The sequence below is a fragment of the Bubalus bubalis genome, chromosome 9 (genome assembly GCF_019923935.1).
Source record: "Bubalus bubalis isolate 160015118507 breed Murrah chromosome 9, NDDB_SH_1, whole genome shotgun sequence".
NCBI classification, from domain to species: domain Eukaryota; kingdom Metazoa; phylum Chordata; class Mammalia; order Artiodactyla; family Bovidae; genus Bubalus; species Bubalus bubalis.
The window spans coordinates 109,909,103-109,931,066 of NC_059165.1; the positions used below are offsets into that span (position 1 = coordinate 109,909,103).

The following is a 21,964-nucleotide window of genomic DNA, read 5'->3' on the forward strand; positions in this document are numbered from 1 at the left end:
TAACAAAATTCCTTGCGATTTTTATATTTCCTCCTTTCATTTCTCTAACCCTTTTCTTTCCAAACTTTTAATTCACATGAGGCAGCCCCTATAAATTATTTATTGACATTTAATTGTTTTTTTGTTTTCTATCCATTACCAGCTAATATATTTTAAATTGACAGGAAATAAATTTATGATATGGTTCATAAAAACATTGGACTTTATCTATACTTTTTTGAAAAATTAGCCAAAGATTGCCATCTGGAGCTCCATTAATCTCTTGAAGTAAAGACCAAACATTATTCTCTTGTATCTTATTTTTACAGATTTTTAAGTTACACCTGCTTTCTGGGTAGCAGCATTTCTTCACCTCTGGCCATCTGATTGGGCTACCCAGTATATGACTTAGAGAGTCATTTAGTAAGATTAGATTTTCTGTTACGTTAAAACAATGGCTTCAAAATATATACCACCAAAAATGTATGTTTAATGAGACAAAAAACATGCACATTCCTGTCTGGGTTAATTTTGGTTGAATGTTGTTATATGTTAAAGATTGCCTTTTCACAAGGGACATTGACACATTGTTTCTTTAGCAGCAGTAATAGTTTTGGCATCAGTTCAGTTCAGTTCAGTCACTCAGTCATGTCCGACTCTTTGCGACCCCATGAATCACAGCACGCCAGGCCTCCCTGTCCATCACCAACTCCCGAAGTTCACCCAGACACACGACCATCTAGTCAATGATGCCATCCAGCCATCTCATCCTCTGTCATCCCCTTCTCCACCTGCCCCCAATCCCTCCCAGCATCAGAGTCTTTTCCAATGAATCAACTCTTCGCATGAGGTGGCCAAAATACTGGAGTTTCAGCTTTAGCGTCATCCCTTCCAAAGAAATCCCAGGGTTGATCTCCTTCAGAATGGATTGGTTGGATCTCCTTGCAATCCAACGGACTCTCAACTGTCTTCTCCAACACCACAGTTCAAAAGCATCAACTGTTTGGTGCTCAGCTTTCTTCACAGTCCAACTCTCACATCCATACATGACCACAGGAAAACTATAGCCTTGACTACATGAACCTTTGTTGGAAAAGTAATGTCTCTGCTTTTGAATATGCTATCTAGGTTGGTCATAAATTTCCTTCCAAGCAGTAAGCGTCTTTTAAGTTCATGGCTGCAGTCACCATCTGCAGTGATTTTGGAGCTGAAAAAAATACAGTTTGACACGGTTTCCTCATCTATTTCCCATGAAGTGATGGGACCAGATGCCATGATCTTCGTTTTCTGAATGTTGAGCTTTAAGCCAACTTTTTCACTCTTCTCTTTCACTTTCATCAAGAGGCTTTTTAGTTCCTCTTCACATTCTGTCATAAGGGTGGTGTCATCTACATATCTGAGGTTATGGATATTTCTCCCAGCAATCTTGATTCCAGCTTGTGTTTCTTCCAGCCCAGCATTTCTCATGATGTATTTTGCATATACGTTAAATAAACAGGGTGACAATATACAGCCTTGACGTACTCTTTTTCCTATTTGGAACCAGTCTGTTGTTCCATGTCCAGTGCTTTCTGACCTGCATACAAATTTCTCTAGAGGCAGGTCAGGTGGTCTGGTATTCCCATCGCTTTCAGAATTTTCCACAGTTTATTGTGATCCACACAGTCAAAGGCTTTGGCATAGTCAATAAAGCAGAAATAGATGTTTTTCTGGAACTCTCTTGCTTTTTCCATGATCCAGCGGATGTTGCCTCTCTAAAGAAAATACTTGGGAAAACTAAGCTTAATTACCCATAAGAAGATAGTAACAATTATAATTTACTAAAGCCCATTTCAATAAAAATTTATGACGTATAGAAATATGTGTCCTTCAGTTCAGTTCAGTTCAGTCACTCAGTCGTGTCTGATCTTTGTGACCCCATGAACTGCAGCACGCCAGGCCTCCTTGTCCATCACCAACTCCCGGAGTTCACTCAGACTCACGTCCATCGAGTCGGTGATGCCATCCAGCCATCTCATCCTCTGTCATCCCCTTCTCCTCCTGACCCCAATCCCTCCAAGCATCAGAGTCTTTTCTAATGAGTCAGTTCTTCCCATCAGGTGGCCAAAGTATTGGAGTTTCAGCTTCAGCATCAGTCCTTCCAAAGAACACCCAGGGCTGATCTCCTTTAGAATGGACTGGTTTGATCTCCTTGCAGTCCATGGGACTCTCAAGAGTGTTCTTTAACACCACAGTTCAAAAGCATCAATTCTTCAGCACTCAGCTTTCTGCACAGTCCAACTCTCACACCCATACATACATGACTATTGGAAAAACCATAGATACATAAAAGTTTTAAACATCGTAGATAATCATGATGGTGTGATTACTGACCTAGAGCCAGACATCCTGGAATGTGAAGTCAAGTGGGCCTTAGAAACCATCACTACGAACAAAGCTAGTGGAGGTGATAGAATTCCAGTTGAGCTATTCCAAATCCTGAAGGATGATGCTGTGAAAGTGCTGCACTCAATATGCCAGCAAATTTGGAAAACTCAGCAGTGGCCACAGGACTGGAAAAGGTCAGTTTTCATTCCAATCCCAAAGAAAGGCAATGCCAAAGAATGCTCAAACTACTGCACAATTGCACTCATCTCACACGCTAGTAAAGTAATGTTCAAAATTCTCCAAGCCAGGCTTCAGCAATATGTGAACTGTGAACTTCCTGATGTTCAAGCTGGTTTTAGAAAAGGCAGAGGAACCAGAGATCAAATTGCCAACATCTGCTGGATCATGGAAAAAGCAAGAGAGTTCCAGAAAAACATCTATTTCTGCTTTATTGACTATGCCAAAGCCTTTGACTGTGTGGATCACAATAAACTGTGGAAAATTCTGAAAGCGATGGGAATACCAGACCACCTGACCTGCTTTTTGAGAAATTTGTATGCAGGTCAGGAAGCAACAGTTAGAAGTGGACATGGAACAACAGACTGGTTCCAAATAGGAAAAAGAGTACGTCAAGGCTGTATATTGTCACCCTGTTTATTTAACTTATATGCAGAGTACATCATGAGAAACGCTGGGCTGGAAGAAACACAAGCTGGAATCAAGATTGCCAGGAGAAATATCAATAACCTCAGATATGCAGATGACACCACCCTTATGGCAGAAAGTGAAGAGGAACTAAAGAGCCTCTTGATGAAAGTGAAAGAGAAGAGTGAAAAAGTTGGCTTAAAGCTCAACATTCAGAAAACGAAGATCATGGCATCCGATCCCATCACTTTATGGGAAATAGATGGGGAAACAGTGGAAACAGTGTCAGACTGTATTTTTTTCAGTTCCAAAATCACTGCAGATGGTGACTGCAGCCATGAAATTAAAAGACGCTTACTGCTTGGAAGGAAAGTTATAACCAACCTAGATAGCATATTCAAAAGCAGAGATACTGCTTTGCCAACAAAGGTTCGTGTAGTCAAGGCTATGGTTTTCCTGTGGTCATGTATGGATGTGAGAGTTGGACTGTGAAGAAGGCTGAGAGCCAAAGAATTGATGCTTTTGAAGTGTGGTGTTGGTGAAGACTCTTCAGAATCCCTTGGACTGCAAGGAGATCCAACCAGTCCATTCTGAAAGAGATCAGCGCTGGGATTTCTTTGAAAGGAATGATGCTAAAGCTGAAACTCCAGTACTTTGGCCACCTCATGTGAAGAGTTGCCTCATTGGAAAAGACTCTGATGCTGGGAGGGATTGGGGGCAAGAGGAGAAGGGGACGACAGAGGACGAGATGGCTGGATGGCATCACTGACTCGATGGACGTGAGTCTGAATGAACTCCAGGAGTTGGTGATGGACAGGGAGGCCTGGTGTGCTGTGATTCATGGGGTCTCAAAGAGTTGGACACGGCTGAGAGACTGATCTGATCTGATCTGATCTTTAAGCTGCAAAATTGAATGTGGCCTTTGTTGTGTGTGCTTAGTCTCTCAGTTGTGTCTAACTCTTTGCAACCCTTTGGACTGTAGCCTGCCAGGTTCCTCTGAATTTTTAGGCAAGAGTACTAGAATGGGTTGCCATTTTGCTCCTCAAGGAGATCTTCCTGACCTAGGGATCAAACCTGTGTCTCCTGTATTACAGATGGATTCTTTAGCTGGTGAGCCATGAACTACAATTCCCAAAACTTTCTATCTGCCAACTGTCTCAATATATTACTCCCTTCAATGGGTGTAGTAAATTTCAGTCATAAGAACTACAATTGTAGTAAATGTATTCAAATTTCTGTTTAGATACCTTTCTCTCTCTGGAAGAGGAGCATGTTAAATAAGATTGTCAAGGAAGACTCACTCTTAAATAATGAAAAAAAGTACTTTTCAGAGTAAAATGGGGAATAAGTCACTGCATAATTACCATTCTTATTATGTCATATGTATATATATATATATAACAATTTTATAAATACTATAGATCATCATGCATAAGACTGTTACAACAGTTATTATATAAAATGTATATTATATATAAATTTGCCTATTTTGACATTATGGTGAGTTTGCATCTAGCTATAAGACCCATTCTAAGAGGATATCACTCAAATGGTAAGTCTGCTGAAACCATTTTCCTGTTCATGTTGGATGGCTTTCTCTTTTTTCACTAGTGTGAAAAAGGAGTTGAATATGACACTCAAGGTTGCCTTGACTGTCATAAATTATTGCCTAATTTTTATACACTAAGCTTTAGTTCAGTTCAGTTAGGTCGCTCAGTCGTGTCCGACTCTTTGCGACCCCATGAATCGCAGCACGCCAGGCCTCCCTGTCCATCACCAACTCCTGGAGTTCACTCAAACTCACGTCCATCGAGTCGGTGATGCCATCCAGCCATCTCGTCCTCTGTCGTCCCCTTCTCCTCCTTCCCCTAATGCCTCCCAGCATCAGAGTCTTTTCCAATGAGTCAACTCTTCGCATGAGGTGGCCAAAGTACTGGAGTTTCAGCTTTAGCATCATTCCTTCCAAAGAAATCCCAGGGCCAATCTCCTTTAGAATGGACTGGTTGGATCTCCTTGTACTAATCTTAGTGAATCCCATTTAATGACTTTTTCTGAAACCTAGTGTGTCTTCAAGAGTAAAAATAGAAATAATGCAATTAATAAATATGAAAGTATGAAAAAGTGTTAGTCACTCAGTCATGTCCAACTGTATGACCACAGGAACTATAGCTCAAGAGGCTCCTCTGTCCATAGAATTATTCAGGCAGGAGTAATGGAGTGGGAGTGGGTTGCCATCTATGGGGTTGCACAGAGTTGGACACGACTGAAGCAACTTAGCAGCAGCAGCAGCAGCAGCAAAGGTGTGGTTAGAGTTCCCTTCTCCAGGGGATCTTCCCCACCCAGGGATTGTGCCTGGGTCTTCTGCATTGCAGGCAGATTCTTTACTGTCTGAACTACCGGGAAAGCTAAGCAACAACTAACAAATGTACAAAATTCTTAAATAGATATTTTATTAAAGCAAATAAACAGAAATAAAATAATCACATAAGAGATGCTCATCACCATTAGCCATTATGAAATGCAAATTTTAAAACCAAGATGATTATGCTAAACATAATTTATGTTTTATGTATTTTAATGGCTAGAATTAAAATAAATCACAAAGTAATAACTAAACATTGTTATACTGTATAAATATATAACCATTGAAGAGTGATGCATTGGCATGATTTTCTAAAATATGCTTTTTTTCAAATTTCCTTTAATCTTTATAATCTTTAATCTCTAATCTTCCTACTTCCTATAGTTGTCTAATATTCTCTTCCATTGTATTTTGTGAGTGTGTTTGTGTGTGTGTGTGTGTATGTGTGTGTGTGTGTAAGGGGTGATAGAGAAAAATTGTTCTGTTACATTGTAACCACTGCTGAGAATCCTCACAATTAATCTGAGAACACCCTTGACTGGGAAGTATATATAGAAACTACTTAGAATTTCAGGTTGTTCCAAGTGAGGGCAGTTAATGATAGAAATAAGGTGTCTTAGCCAGTCACATGGCAGGACAGCTAGAAATATTTCCATCCTCTCTTCCTGCTTGGAGTGATCTTGCAACTAAAGTTGAGATGAGGGCCTATTCCTAGAAACTCTGCATGCTGTTTCTAGCTTGTACATCAAAAAAAGGAATTAGTGATTGATTCCCCTGATCATCAGCTTCATTTCTGTAGTCTGGGAAGTTAAGGCACAGACCTGGCTACTGTGTGATTGTGTAGACAAGATTCATGCTGAAGATGGCATAATTGCCCCCAACATCGCTGGATTTCCTACTTCTGAATTTTTTCCTACTTTGGAAAAATTAAGTTATCTTCAATTTGAAACATTGTATAATTGCATCCTTTTTAAGAACATCTTTATTTCATATCACAAGTAATATGTAATCATAAACTTCTGATTTTACATTGTGTATATTTCTTAATGATCACAAAATACCATAAGAGAGGTAGAGAATTTTGAGGAATGGTATGAGCAGATATGATTTTGGTTGTTGTAATAAAGTCCTTGAGTGGTAAGGAGAATAGTTTAGTTCAATTAGGAGGTAACCTGGGGAAGGAGCTGATCCCAAGAGCAAATATTCCCTATTTAAAGAACTCTACATGTTAAAACAATAGAACATATATTAGATGCCAATTAATCTCTGTTTTAAATAACTCTGAATTATCTAACTATGAGGGGAAAGCTCTCATTTTCTCTGTCTTTTCACTCTATCTATAAAGGTAAGCATTATATTTGATATCAATTTAAACAGGTAAGCATGAACCATTTTTGTCCAATTGCAAATTATTTTTATATATATCTGTATATAATTAGCATCAGAAAGACAGCACTTATTTTGGAAAATTTAAGAAAGAAATTGTTGCATGTAATTGTTGTTGCTTGACTTCAAACCCTGATTCACACAGCTTTTTACTTTTCTGATTCTCATCATTATATTATCAAATGAGAAATTACAAAGTATTTTGTAACACAGTGGTCCAATATACCAGATTACTGACATTGTCATCATCATCATTATCATCTTAACTGTGAGTATTTATTAATTGATTACTATGTGTTATACCTCTTTCAGTTTGTATGTATTCAAGTTCTTAAATTTTTAATTGTATATTACTACGGAGTAAGATAAGAGAATGGACTTTATTACAATGAGTTTGCATCCTACTAAAACCAAGGGAATAATTTGCTTGTTAAAATTAAGTTCTATGATTAATTAATCTGAAAGTATTAAAAATATATTGGCATGTTTTCTTTTTGTCTTTGGAGAATTCTCCTTAAAAGAAAAAGGTTTCTGTACTTCATTCATCAATTTTATATTTTATTTCCTGTCTTCAATTTGATTTTATAAACTTGCTGTCAATAGTAATAAATGAATTATGACATACCACCTACACTTAATATCATAACTCCCATAGCAAAGGAAATCATTATTTTAGTGGAAATATTTTTTAAAAATTGAATAATTTGAGTAAAAGATAGTTGCTACATATAGCTGAATTAGCTAATTTTAGTTCCTTTTCTTCTGACTGAAAATTCTGAATATAAATTATGACTGCTGTTTTTATAGACCCTACATTGAAATGCATCATTTAAAATATTATTACATAATATTTATCATCCCATAATACTGATTGGTCAACATGTCAATTTTGTTTTCAGATAAAATGGCCTAAATATGCAAAAGTCCAAAGTAAAAAGCTGCAGGTAAACCATCACTTTCAAAATTAACTACATGTCAATGTTTGGCAGAAACCAACAAAATTCTGTAAAGCTATTATTGTTCAATTAAAAAATGAGGAAATTTTAAAAATTAACTGTAGTTACCCCTAAAAATTTCTTAGATGGCTTACAAATAGTTTAATTGTGCAACCAAATTACTTTCACATTGATAATGATTAAAAACAGAATTGAGAGGTGAGGAGCAAAACAGATCAGCCAGAATAACGAAATGACTGATAGAACTGAATACAAATTCATATTTTACATTTTTATTGTTTAATTGAAGACATATACTTACATTGTAAACACAGGAGTTTTGATATAAAAAAATATATGATGACCCATGATAGATAAAAGAGACTGAAGAGATTTTTTTCTTAAACATATATTTAATATTAATGAAAAATATATTTCACTACATTTTCACAGATCTTATCGGTAATAGGTTTTGTTTTTATAGGGAACTGGGAAAATAAGAGGACATAGCATCCTGTTTATACATAAGGAAACAACATTCAAAAAGTGAAATAATGGTATTTCTGATTTAATCATTCCCACAGATGAAATATGAAGAGATGGAAGCAGAAGACAATGTATCCACAGTTATACAACTTGTACTCCTGGGGTTTTCTGACCTTCCAAACCTTCAAGGGCTATTATTTGGGTTGTTCTCTGTCATTTACGTCATTATCTTAACTGGAAATAGTCTCATAATAATACTAACTAGGCTTGACCCAACTCTGCAGAAAACCATGCATTTCTTCTTGGCAAATTTTTCCTCCTTGGAAATCTGTTATGTGTCTGTCACTCTCCCTAGGAGTCTGGTGAACCTTTGGACTCAGGACAGAAGAATATCTCTCCTGGACTGTGCCACCCAAATGTGCTTCTTCCTTATTCTCGGAACCACTGAGTGTATCCTCCTGGCTGTGATGGCCTATGACTGCTGTGTGGCTGTCTGTGACCATCTGCACTATCCCCTGGTCATGACTCCAAAGTCGTGTCTCCAGCTGGCTGTGGGCTCCTGGGTCAGTGGAATCCCAGTGTAGATAGCACAAATGTGCCAGATCTTCTCTCTGCATTTCTGTCATTCAAATGAGATTAACCACTTCTGTGACATTCCCCCCATTCTGAAGCTGGCCTGGGGAGACGTCTACTTTTGCACACGAGCTGTCAGTCTTTGCAGTAGTTCTGTTGGTTGCTGCAGTGCCTTTTATATTAATACTTGCCTCTTACAGTAAAATCGTCTGCACTATTTTGAGGTTGCCAACAGCCAGAGGAGCCAAAGCCTTCTCCACGTATCCTTCTCACCTGTTGGTTGTGCTTTTATTTTTTGGATCTGCTACCATTACCTACTTCAGGCCCAAATCCATTCACTCTGCAGGAACTGACAGACTCCTCTCTCTGTTCTACACCATAGTGACTCCGATGTTCAATCCCATGATATACAGCCTTCGGAACAAGGATGTGATTGCATCATTGAGAAAATTGTTACTTAAAGTATAGATTGAAGGCAGGAGGAGATGGGATGACAGAGGACAGGATGGTTGGATGGCATCACCGACTCAATGGACATGAGTTTGAGCAGACTCTGGAAGTTAGTGATGGACAGGCTTGCTGCACTTCATGGGGTCACAAAGAACTGGACTCCACTGAGTGACTGAAAACATATAGTGTGATGAGTATATTTATAAATGTTTTAGCTGTTTGTCACACAGTTATCAGAGAAAGATTTTAAATATCTATATTTTCCCCTTAAAAACTTTGCTATTTCTAGCTTATAAGATACTTTTAGATACTTTAAAATAACCCGCAGTTGACTGTGCTTGAATATTTATTGGGCTTCCCTGGTGGCTCAGATGGTAGAGAATCGGCCTGCAATGCGGGAGACCTGGTTTGATACCTGGGTAGGGAAGATCCCTTGGAGGAGGGAATGGCTACCCACTTCAGTATTCTTGCCTGGAGAATCCCCACAGACAGAGGTGTCTGGAGGGATAATTAGTCAAATTGTCTTCAATATTTCATACCTAAATAATCCTGTATTGTGAATAAAGAACAATATTCATGACATACTTTATGAAAAAACAAAATAGAATTCAAGCTATTAAGACTTTTGGCTTAAATATACCTTAAAACATGCAAGATTTCTTACCTAAATCACAGCTTCTATTTTTCCACTTCTATTGTTGGCATTTTTTGGTTCAGTTGCATGGAAACTGACCAGTAGCAGTTAAGTAATGACTATTTGAAGGAGGAATTGAACAAGTAAATGAACAAATGCATATTACCTTGCCCTATGTCAGACTCCTGGAAAAATCTAGAAACTTCAAAGAATCATTAGACACTAGGAGTATGTTTATTTAGCCCACTGAACCCTCATGAAGAATTACTTCAATCATCATAACAAAAGAAAATCTTTCATGTACTGAGTACTTTTCCTAACTACATGTTATAGAAGAATCTGTTTGTCTCAACACTTTTACTTTGTACATATTTCTATATTCTATGTAGCAATTTTGACCCCAAAACAATCTGCTTTAAATTATTTCATCACTGACTTCCAAACTACCCCAATGCTAATTCATATTTTAGAAATAAAATATATGCATTTTTAATGTGAAGAAAATGTTAGAAGTTCTTTTCAGAATTATACAGTTTCCACAATTGCATTTACATTAGTGTACCTTGCCTAATCCTCCATATTTTTAACCTTCTCTAAGTGATATAATTTTTAAACCTTTGAAATTATGTTCACAAGGAAAATGAGCACCTGTCAATAGAATCATTAACAGGTATCCTCCCAATTCCATTCAGATGGCACGGTGGTAAAGAATCTACCTGCCAATGCAGAAGATGCAAGAGACACGAGTTTGATCCCCATGTCAGGACGTTCCCCTGGAATAGGAAATGGCAACTCACTCTAGTCGTCTTGCCTGTGAAATTCCATGAACAGAAGAGCCTGGTGGGCTACAGTCCAGGTGGTCCCAAAGAGTCAGATACGACTGAGTGACTGAGCACACACACACACACACACACACACACACTCAGCAGCTCATTTAGAGAGTACATCCACTGGCAGTGCTTTGGACAGTATGCTCTTTTGTTATTTTAGTTATAATTGTCCACATGTGTATAAGGCAATGTTAGCTCCTGTCATGAAGCTAGTTATAGTTCACGTCTCAGTCCATTTGCTTCCTTTAATATCTAGGCAGTAAATATGATGTACTAAGTTTAGTTATTTATGCATTTTATTCGTAGTGTCTATATGCATATATACCTTCTAATTAAATGTTTAGTATGTTTATATACTTTTATATATAGTCCTTAATGTAATCTAAGATGAGGATTATAACAGTGGTGATAAAGATGACGATAGCAGTTTTGTTTCTGAAATTTAGGAAAGCAGGAATCACAACATCATGGGAATAGTGCTGTTCCCTAAATTCACAAAATGTCATGTGTAAAGCAAGTGATTCAATTATACATATACATGTACCTTTTCTGTTTCAAACTCTTTCCCCATTTACATTGTTACATAATATTGAGCAGCACTCCCTGTGCAGTAGGTAAGTCTTCATTCAACATCCATTTTAAGTATAGCAGTGTGTTTGTCACATCTTTTTTTTTTTAATTTCTGCGTGTAAATGATATCATGTGATATTTCTCTATGTTTGACTTCACTCAGTATGACAATCTCTACGTCCATCCATGTTGTTGAAAATTACATCACTTCATTCTTTTTAGCAGCTGAATAATATCAGTTTTTAATACTTTTAATGTGTGTGTTATGACTGATATTTTGGACGTTCCAAGGGAAGTGTGCTTTTCTTTTCTGTGCATGCATTCAACCCAACTTAATCCGATTTCTGAACTTCTGTGGATGTATATAGCTGTGAATATAAACATATTTCATAAGCATTTTGCAAGAATTTAATATATCCACAATGTCTATGGGAAGAATAGTAAGAAAGGCCCTGGAATGACCTCTTGATATTTCAAAGAAAAGAGTTGCATGTTTCTGTAAGTGTGGCTTTCATAATTATGATATTCCACATCTAGGAATTTGATGATCTGAAAGCAGTTGTTAGACAAATCTCTTACATTTTAAATAATATTTCATTGTATAATCAATTTTGTTGTTGTATAATTCTGACATGTAAAAGCATTGTTATACCTGTAAGCCTTGAACTTTTCTTATAACTTGGTTCATAACAAGTATAACCCCTTCATCATTACTTGAAATAGTAGCCCAAAGATAAAAATGATTTCAAGAGACATTGTTAATAATACCTGTATCTGCACTGATCTGTACTTATTTTCAATCTATTTTTGTTTTGAATACTCATACAGTCTTAATAAGCTCCTACATCTAAAATTTTATCATTAAGATGAAGTCAGCAAAATGTTTTTGAAAGGTCTCTAATGGAGGAGTAAGTTGTCCTAACTGTCTTCACAAATATAAAATGAAAGTGAAAGTCGCTCAGTTGTGTCTGACTCTTTGTGACCCCAGGGACTATATAGTCCATGGAATTCTCCATGCCAGAATACTGGAGTGGGTAACCTTGCCCTTCTCCAGAGGATCTTCCCAACCCAGGGATTGAACCTAGGTCTCCCTCATTTCAGGGAGATTCTTTACCAGCTGAGTCACAAGGGAAACCCCAGAATATTGGAGTGAGTAGCCTATCCCTTCTCTAGCGAATCTTCCTGACTCAGGAACCAAAGCGAGGTCTCCTGCATTGCAGGCAGATTCTTTACCAAATGAGCTACCAGGGAGCCTAAATAGAAAATACAAGCTAAAAGGGAAAATACTTGAAAGTCACATATTTCAAATAAGAAATATATAGAAAGATTATGCAAAGAATTCTCAAAACCAACAGAAAGAAGCAATCTAACATCAACGTACAAGGTTTTTCTTTTTTCCTTCATTGGAGTGTCATTGCTATTCAGTACTGTGCTAGTTTCTACTGTATAGTGAATTGAATTAGCTATATGTTTGCATACATCCCCTCCCTCCGACCCCTGACATCCCACCATCTAGGTCACCGCAGATCACTGAGTTGAGCTCCCTGTGCTTTACAGCAGGCTCCCACTAGCTCTCTCGCCATCATCAAAAAATCTACAAAGAAGAAATGCTAGAGAAGGTATGGAGAAAAGGGAACCCTCTTGCACTGTTGGTGGGAACTTAAATTGATACAACCAGTGTGCAGACCAGTATGGAGGTGCCGGGGTCCAGCCCCAGCTGATCCAGGGTATTCGAAGGAGAGACGGCGTAGGCGAGGGTCAGGAAACAACTGCTTAATTAAACTTTAATTAAGGATATAAAGAGTAATAGAATAAGGATAGCTCAGTGAGGAAATTCAGTGGAGAAAAGAGGCTGAAATAAGGATAGCTCAGTGAGGAAATTCAGTGGAGAAAAGAGGCTGAGTAGCTTGGTTTACGCGGGAGACCAATAAAACTTCAAGACAAGAAGTTTGCACCACTTACGTAGGCCACAGGCGTCCTTCCGTTCTCCCAAAGGAGAGGAGACACTGAGGCCTCCCCGGTCGGATCTTAGAAGCCCAGGCATAATTAGCAAGCATGGTGGGTTCCGCGCTCCAGATGGAGACTCAGCCAGAATTTGGGAGAGAGAGTGACATGGGGAGACCAAGTTTCAGTGAACAAGGCCCGCACTTTATTTTCCAAAGTAGTTTTTATACCTTAAGTTATGCATAGAGGATAACGGGGGAAGGGGTGGAGTCATGCAAGGACAGCAGTTCCTGGTTCTAATCGAAGCCAGGCTTTCAAACTTATCATATGCAAAAGTTCAGGTGATTGACATCATCTTCTGGCCCGGAGGCCTGTTAACATTTTAAGAAACTTATTTTTCTCTAAAGGTGATTATTCCAAAGTCAGGTACCAGCCTCCCAAAAAGTATTGGACAAAGCTGCATTTTACATTTCTATACACCCATTATATCAATCAATACACTGCCAAGGACACAGTAGGTAAGGAGTATGGAGACTTAGCAGCAAACATTGGCACAACAAGTGAAAAACTCTTCACCAATACAATTTCTAATCAATCTTTTAACTACTCAAAGGAATCTGTGTTTAGGCAGTTTAGAACATCTCCTGCCTCTCACAGTTGGGAGGCTCTGAACAATCACATGTGGCCAGAAAAACCCATTCAGGCAGGCTAGAGGATTTCCAAAGGAGTTTGTAGGTTGAAACACTGTCACACCCAGGAATTATTAACTGGAGCTGTAAGCTAACTCTTTTTTTCAGAGAGAGGTAGTGGGGGAGAGCCCCCTGTAAAGTCAGAGGTGTAGGTGAAAGCACAAAGCAGAAAGTAGGCAGACTCTGGTTTGGGGGGTAGATGCTCGAGAATTTCCAGGGGGACTCCTGAGGCTCGATCCCGCCTTTGCATATGCCGAGCCTCCTTCCTCATGACCTTTGTCATGGGCGGAGTGCCTCACGCTGGCTCCCGGCAGTGATAGAATTCCAGTTGAGCTATTCCAGATCCTGAAAGATGATGCTGTGGAAAGTGCTGCACTCAATATGCAATATGCACTCAATATGCAATATGCACTCAATATGCAATATGCCGGCTCCCGGCATGGAGGTAACTTAAGAAACTAAAAAGGTAGAACTGTCATTGACTCAAGAATTCCACTACTGGGCATATACCTTGAGAAAACCATAATTCAAAAAGACACATGAATCCCAATGTTCACTGCAGCACTATTTACAAAAACCAGGACATGGAAGTAATCTAAATGTCCACTAAATATACAAAACTCTTAAATAGATATTTTACTAAAGGAGATAAGCAGAAGTCAAATGATCACATAAAGGATAGTCACTGTCATTAGTCATTATCAAAATGCAAATGAAAACAAAAAATGAGATTATGCTACATGTGTATTTCAATTGTTAGAGTTAAAACAAATTACAAAATGATATAATTCAAAATTGTTGTGTATATATATATAACTTTTGAATAGCTTTCAATGCAGGGCATCAAATTTCTAAATTATCTCTTTAATTATTAATATCCATAACAGTATGAATCTATTCCTACTCTGTATAGTTAAATCTAATATTCTTCTCCATTGCATTTTGTGAGTTTGTGTCTATGTGTGTTTGTAGGGTGCACTACAGAAAATACAGTTCTATTACTTTATAATCACTGTACCAAGAGTTGCCACAATTAACTTAAGGGCATGCTTGTCTGGGGAGACAATACAGTAACTTCTTGGAGCTTTAGTTTGTGACAACTGAGGGCAGATGATCAAAATGGAAGTCTTGGCTGGACACACAGCAGCACAGCTAGAAATATTTCCATCCTCTCTTTCAGTTTAGCATGATATTTTAACTAATGTTGATATGAGGGGTCATGCCTGGAATCAGTATTCTGTTTCCAGTTTGTACATCTGAAAAGGAGTGAGTGAGCATTCCTTTGTGTCCCCCTGTAGTCTGGGAGGCAGTGAGGACTACTCGGCTCATGTGGACGAAGAGGTGGAAGATCTGTATTGAAGATGACACAGCTGCCCCAATAGTCCTGGATTTCTTACTGCAGAACACTTAATGAGAGAGAAACAAAATTCCCTGTAAGACAGTGTATATTTACATCTTTTTAGACCATCTTTATTTTATAAAAATAATGTATCATCATAAATTATTGTTTTACAATGGACGTGGAGATGGAAGATCTGTATTGAAGATGACACAGCTGCCTCGACAGTCCTGGGTTTCTTACTACAGAACACTTAATGAGAGAGAAACAAAATTCCCTGTAAGGTAGTGTATATTTACATCTTTTTAGACCATCTTTATTTTACAAAAATAATATATCATCATGAATTATTGTTTTACAATGCTTATATTTCTTAGTAATTACAAAAATCAGCAAGAGATATAGAGAATGTAGAGAATATGTGGTATAGACAGGTATGGTTTTGCTTGTTGTACCAGACTTCTTGAGTGGCAGGCAGAAAGGTTTAGCTCAATTAGAAAGTTACCTGGGGAAGAAGCTGATCCCAAGGGAAAGAATAATTCCTATTTAAAGAGCCTTATTTGTTATGAAGATAGAAGATATTTTAGAGGGTGGTTAAGCCTGGTATCAAATTCTTGGTATCATGAATTACCTAACTGCCAAAAAAAAAAAAAAAAAAACCAAAAAACAAAAACCCTTTCACAGTTTATATCAGCTTTTAACTCAATAACTCAATTAATAAAGGTAAGCATTATATTTAACTTCAATCTAAACAGGTAAGCATGCCTCATTTTTGTCCAATGTCGAATTTAGTTTTAAATGTACCTATTTATATGTAACATCAGGCAAAAAACACTCATTTCAGAAAATTTAGCAAGGAAACTTTTGTTGTTATTGTTGTTTAACTTCAAAACCCTGATTCAGATAGCCTTTTTACTTTTCTGACCCACATCATTATATTATCAAATAAAAAATTACAAAAGAACTTTATAATATAGTGAGCCAGTATACCAAAGTTTACCAACCTCTGCATCACTATCATAGTAATTTAAATGCTAACCTTTATTAAGTGATTGTATTTAAGAAGTTTGTATGTATTAAATCTGGCAATATCTCATTAAAATTAATTGTATATAACTAAGGAATAAGATGGAGAAGGAAATGCAACCCACTCCAGTGTTCTTGCCTGGAGAATCCCAGGGACAGGGGAGCCTCGTGGGCTGCCATCTATGGGGTCGCACAGAGTCGGACACAGCTGAAGCGACTTAGCAGCAGCAGCAAGGAATAAGATAGTAAATGAACTTTATTAAAAGGATTTTGCACCCTATTTACATTAAATCCTGTTTGTTAAAAATAGCTTAATTTTAAAAAATAACTTAAAAAAATAACTGAATCTGACATTATGAAAGAGATTTTGGTATGTTTTCCTTTTAATCTTTAGAAGCTTCAAATAAGGAATTCAGTTCAGTTCAGTTCAGTTGGTCAGTTGTGACCAACACTTTTGACTCCATGGACTGCAGCACGCAAGGAATTAGACTTCTGGAGTCACCAGTTTTAGACTTTTATTTCCTATCTTCAATTTGATTTTACAAACTTGCTTTCAATAGCACCATGTACATTTTATTTTATTTTATTTACCATGTACATTTTAATGATAGATAATGTACATGCTTATTATAATCCTCACCAGAAAAGTAAACATGAGTTATTTGGATAAAAACAAAAGTGGCTACATAACCTAAACAATTTAGTGGCTCTTCTTTCTGAGTGTAGTAGCCGTGCTATCTATCTAAAGGTTTCTGGAAGTTGGAAACCAGCAGCGACATTTCAAGGTTTGAGAAGAAAAATTTTGATGAGATTGAGTTTATAAAATAAGTGTAACTTGGGTAGGATTTGAATAGCTTTAATATTTCTTACATAAAATCTTGCTCCATTTGACAAAAGCAAAGTTAAGAATTAAAAAAAAACATTTCAGTAAATTAAGAACACTGTATTGGTTTTGCCATACATCAACAATTAAAATAAAAATTTATATTAAAAAAAAACACTGTATTTTTGATCTCAAGTTCTGTTTTTTGACTTCTTCTGGCTATTTTTGAACCTGAGTTTCAGTATGATTTTCAAATGTACTACCGTGTGTGAAAAAATGAAAGTGTTAGTAGCTCAGTCATGTCCGACTCTTTGCGATCCCATAGACTGTAACCCACCAGGCTCCTCTGTTTATAGAATTCTCCAGCCAAGAATACTGGAGTGGGTAACCATTCCCTTCTCCAGGAAACCATCTTGACCTAGGGATATTCAAGTGTACTATTCTACTTCAACAGAAAGGAATAATTTAGACAGAAGTACAAAAAATGAGAGAAGACCTTATATAAAAAGAAGATACAATAAAAGAAAAAAAAACTGACGGTAGTTTCTGAAGGCAGAGGTTAACTCATCAAATGTAGGGCATGATGCATACTGGACTGAAAAGATTGATGGCTCATTCAACAAGCAATTTTAATCAGTATCCAAGTATTACACTCTAATTTGAATTAAATAGGTGAATAAACATGGATAAAGCTGTCAGGATAAGGTATTGGAAAAAAAATAGGCACTGTTTAATAGTCTTATACACATAAAATCACATCTTAATAATGTCACCTATCAGACTCCCATTTCTGATCATTTTAAAGACTCAGTCAAAGCATTTTTATATTTCTTAAAATCACATTTTCATTGGGAAAATTCTATAATAATAAGTTAAGTTTAAATACCTTCTGATGCTTAATATATATTATATGTAAAATATAAATATATATAAGTAGTCTGAAATATTGTAGCTGATAAAATAAATTCCTATTCAGCTTTCCTTTTCCTAGGGAAAAGGAATTCCTCGGGATGCTCAAGTTTTGGGTGAACTGTTCCTTCTGCCCCATATGTGAGTCTACACTTCTGTAGCTGAAATGTTGACCCTTGTCCTCACTTAAAACTGTTAGAATACGGATATAGGTGTGTCTCTTCTTTGCAGTGGCTTCATCTCTGTGAACTTTCAAATTAGTTAACACATACCATGGAAGTTATATATGATATACTGAAAACAATAATGTAATTTGCAACTGCTACAAGAGTGGGTGAAAAGAGTATAATTTCTACACACACACACACACTCTACAGAAGGTGCACTTGAACTGTACTGGTCTAAAAAGATTGGTGATTCTTTCAACAAGCAATTTTAATCAGTATCCAAGTACTACAATCTATACTGAATTAAATAAGTAAATAAAACAGGAAGGTACAGGAGGTTGTTCTGAATTTTGGGTAGAAATCCTCACTTACATCTTGGGGACTATTGTAAGGAAACAATCAAGTTGACTCATTTTAATTTATTCAATAAACTAAGAAATTGCTTTTGTGAGAAAATATACTATATACTCCATAGAAAGATGTATAGAATATCACAAGAAGCTTAAAATCTAGCTATAGCAAAGCACAAGTACTTAACGAAGATGGGCAACCTCAGCTCAAAATATTCACATTCACATAAACAAACATACACAAAAATGCAACACACACATGCACACACACACGAATGAATGAATTAAATGGGGCCAGCAGAACAACAGCAATTATCAAGGATGTGAGTAATTTAGGAAGATCTCAGAGATGAATTGTGGCTGATGTTTCTTTCATGCAGTAAGTGTGTGAGGGATGAGCATTCTAGTTAGAACTCTTAGCTGGAACATAAGTGCCAGAAGTACCTATTTCTTATCTCTTGGGTGTTCCTGGACAAAAAGATCAGCTTAATGATTCTTTTGTCCAAGTTGGAAAATCTGAATAAAAATTATGACTACTGGGACTTCCCTGGTGGTCCAGTGGTTGCTGCTGCTGCTGCTGCTGCTAAGTCGCTTCAGTCGTGTCCGACTCTGTGCGACCCCATAGACAGAAGCCCATCAGGCTCCCCCGTCCCTGGGATTCTCCAGGCAAGAACACTGGAGTGGGTTGCCATTGCCTTCTCCAATGCATGAAAGTGAAAAGTGAAAGGGAAGTCGCTCAGTCGTGTCCGACTCTTAGCGACCCCATGGACTACAGCCTACCAGGTTCCTCCATCCATGGGATTTTCCAGGCAAGAGTACTGGAGGGGGGTGCCATTGCCTTCTCCATGTTCAGTGGTTAAGACTCCCTAATTCCACTGCAGGGGGTCTGGATTTGATCACTAGTCTGGGAACTAGGATGCCAAATGTCTTGTGGCCAAACTAAAATAAATAAATGAATAAAAACAGAAATTATATATTAAAAAAAACTATGTTGCTTTTATAGACATTACATTGAAACACACCCCTTTTAAAAATAAATAGTATCCCATAATACTCAATGGTCAGCTCATTGATTTGGTTTTATAGTAAAAGAGCTAAATATATATAATGCCAAAGACAAACAAGATTTTGAAATACCACTGGAAGATCATCATTTTAAAAATTATCTTTATCCCCAAAACAATTTTAAGTGGCTTACAAAATATTTACTGGAACAGTAAAATTAATTTTGAATTGATAATAATGGAAAACAGACTAGAGAGGTGAAAATAGCTCATCAGTTGAAAATATGAAATCATTGTTACAATCGAACATAATTTTCAATTTGAAATTTTAAGTATTCAGATGAATAGCAAAATTGCAATCATGTATCTTTAGAATCAAATCAATAAAATAATATATTGTAGAGAAAATAAAGACTGAAGCTTTTTCTTACAGATAGGTTTAATGATAAATAAAAGTATACTTCTCTGTACTTTTAGATCACCAGGCATTATAAGTTTGGTTTTTATAGGGAAATTAAAAGTAAGAAGACATATAATCTAGTTTATACACAAAAAACAAGAGACAATAAAAATGAAATGACAGTGCCTCTGAATCATTCCTACAGAGGCAATATGATGAGATGGAAGCAGAAGACAACATGTCCACAGTGACACAATTTGCACTACTGGGGTTTTCTGACCTTCCAAACCTCCAAGGGTTATCATTTAGGGTGTCCACCATCACTTACATCATTATTTTAAATGGAAATGGCTTCTTCATAATAATAACGAGGCTTGACCCAGCACTGCACAAACCCATGTATTTCTTCCTGGCAAATTTTTCCTTCTTGGAAATCTGTTACATGTCCGTCACTCTCCCTAGGAGTCTGGTGAACCTTTGGACTCAGGACAGAAGAATATTTATCCTGGACTGTGCCACCCAAATGTGCTTCTTCCTTATCCTCAGAACCACTGAGTGTCTCCTCCTGGCGGTGATGGCCAATGACTACTGTGTGGCCATCTGTGACCCTCTGCTCTATCCCTTGGTCATGACCCCAAAGGTGTGCCTCCAGCTGACTGTGGGCTCCTGGGTCAGTAGAATCCCAGTGCAGATAGGGCAAGTGTGCCGGATCTTCTCTCGGTGTTTCTGTCATTCAAAAGAGATTAACCACTTCTTCTGTGACATTCCCCCTCTTCTGAAGCTGGCCTGCGGAGACACTTTTGCACACAAGCTCTCAGTCTATGTAGTAGCTCTGTTGTTTGTTGCTGTACCTTTTATGTTGATCCTTGCCTCTTACAGCAAAATCATTTCCACTATTCTGTATTGCCAACAGCCAGAGGGCGAGGCAAAGCCTTTCCACGTGTTCGTTGGTTGTGCTTTTATTCTTTGGATCTGCTACCATTGCATACTTAAGGCCCAAATCCAGATATTCTGCAGGAACTGACAGACTCCTCTCTCTATTCTACACCATAGTGACTCCGATGTTCAATCCCATGATATACAGCCTTTGGAACAAGGATATGATTGCAGCACTGAGAAAATTATTACTGAAAAAAGTAGTGCGATGAGTTTATTTTAAAATGCTTTAAATACTGGCCACAGGGTTATCAGAGAAATTTTTAAAGATCCCTACATTTCCCAGTTTAGAAGTTAACCACTTCTTTTTATACTATATTTTTCACTTCAGTTCAGTTGCTCAGTCATGTCTGACTCTTTGCAATCCCATGGACTGCAGCACGCCATGCCTCCCTGTCCATCACCAACTCCTGAAATTTGCTCAAACTCATGTCCGTCAAGTCAATGATGCCTTCCAACCATCTCATCCGTTGTCATCCCCTTCTCCTTCCATCTTCAATCTTTCCCAGCATCAGGGTCTTTTCAAATGAGTCCATTCTTCCAATCAGGTGGCCAAAGTATTGGAGTTTCAGCTTTGGCATCAGTCCTTCCAATGAATACTCAGGACTGCTCTCCTTTAGGATGGATTGGCTGGATCTCCTTGCAGTCCAAGGGACTCTCAGGAGTCCTCTCCAGCACCACACAGATCAGTCTTAATTATTCCTGTATCCCCTCCCTTCCTGCCCCTTCCCGCCCCTCCAGGTCATCACCTGAGGCTGGGCTCCCTGTGCTGCACAACAACTTCCCACTAGCTATCCATCTCATGCCTGATTGTCGGTATGTATGTTGATGCTACTTTCTCCATTCATCTCACTCTCTCCCTCGCCTACTGTGTAAATTCATTTTCTACATCTGTGTCTCCACTCCCTTCCTGCAAATAGGTTCATCAGTATCATTTTTCTAGATTCTATATATATGTATTACTTAGTAAAGAAGATTTTACAAAATTGTGGAACACTGCTGTCCCAAGAGTTTGATCACTGATTTTTTAATCTTCTCTTTACCAAATTTAGAGCGAGTCATTTAGCTGCTATTTTTTCCTTTCATTTTTAAAGAACAAAATTAAAATGAGTATGAAGCTTACTTAAAAGCACATGGCTAGCCATACCATCCCACCAGAA

At 37.6% G+C, this 21,964-nt stretch overlaps 2 pseudogenes; both read left to right on the forward strand.

The window, feature by feature from the left end:
- Positions 1-8,252: 8,252 nt before the first annotated feature.
- Positions 8,253-9,201, forward strand: LOC102410955 (annotated as a pseudogene).
- Positions 9,202-14,274: 5,073 nt separating this feature from the next.
- Positions 14,275-21,016, forward strand: LOC102410618 (annotated as a pseudogene).
- Positions 21,017-21,964: the final 948 nt, after the last annotated feature.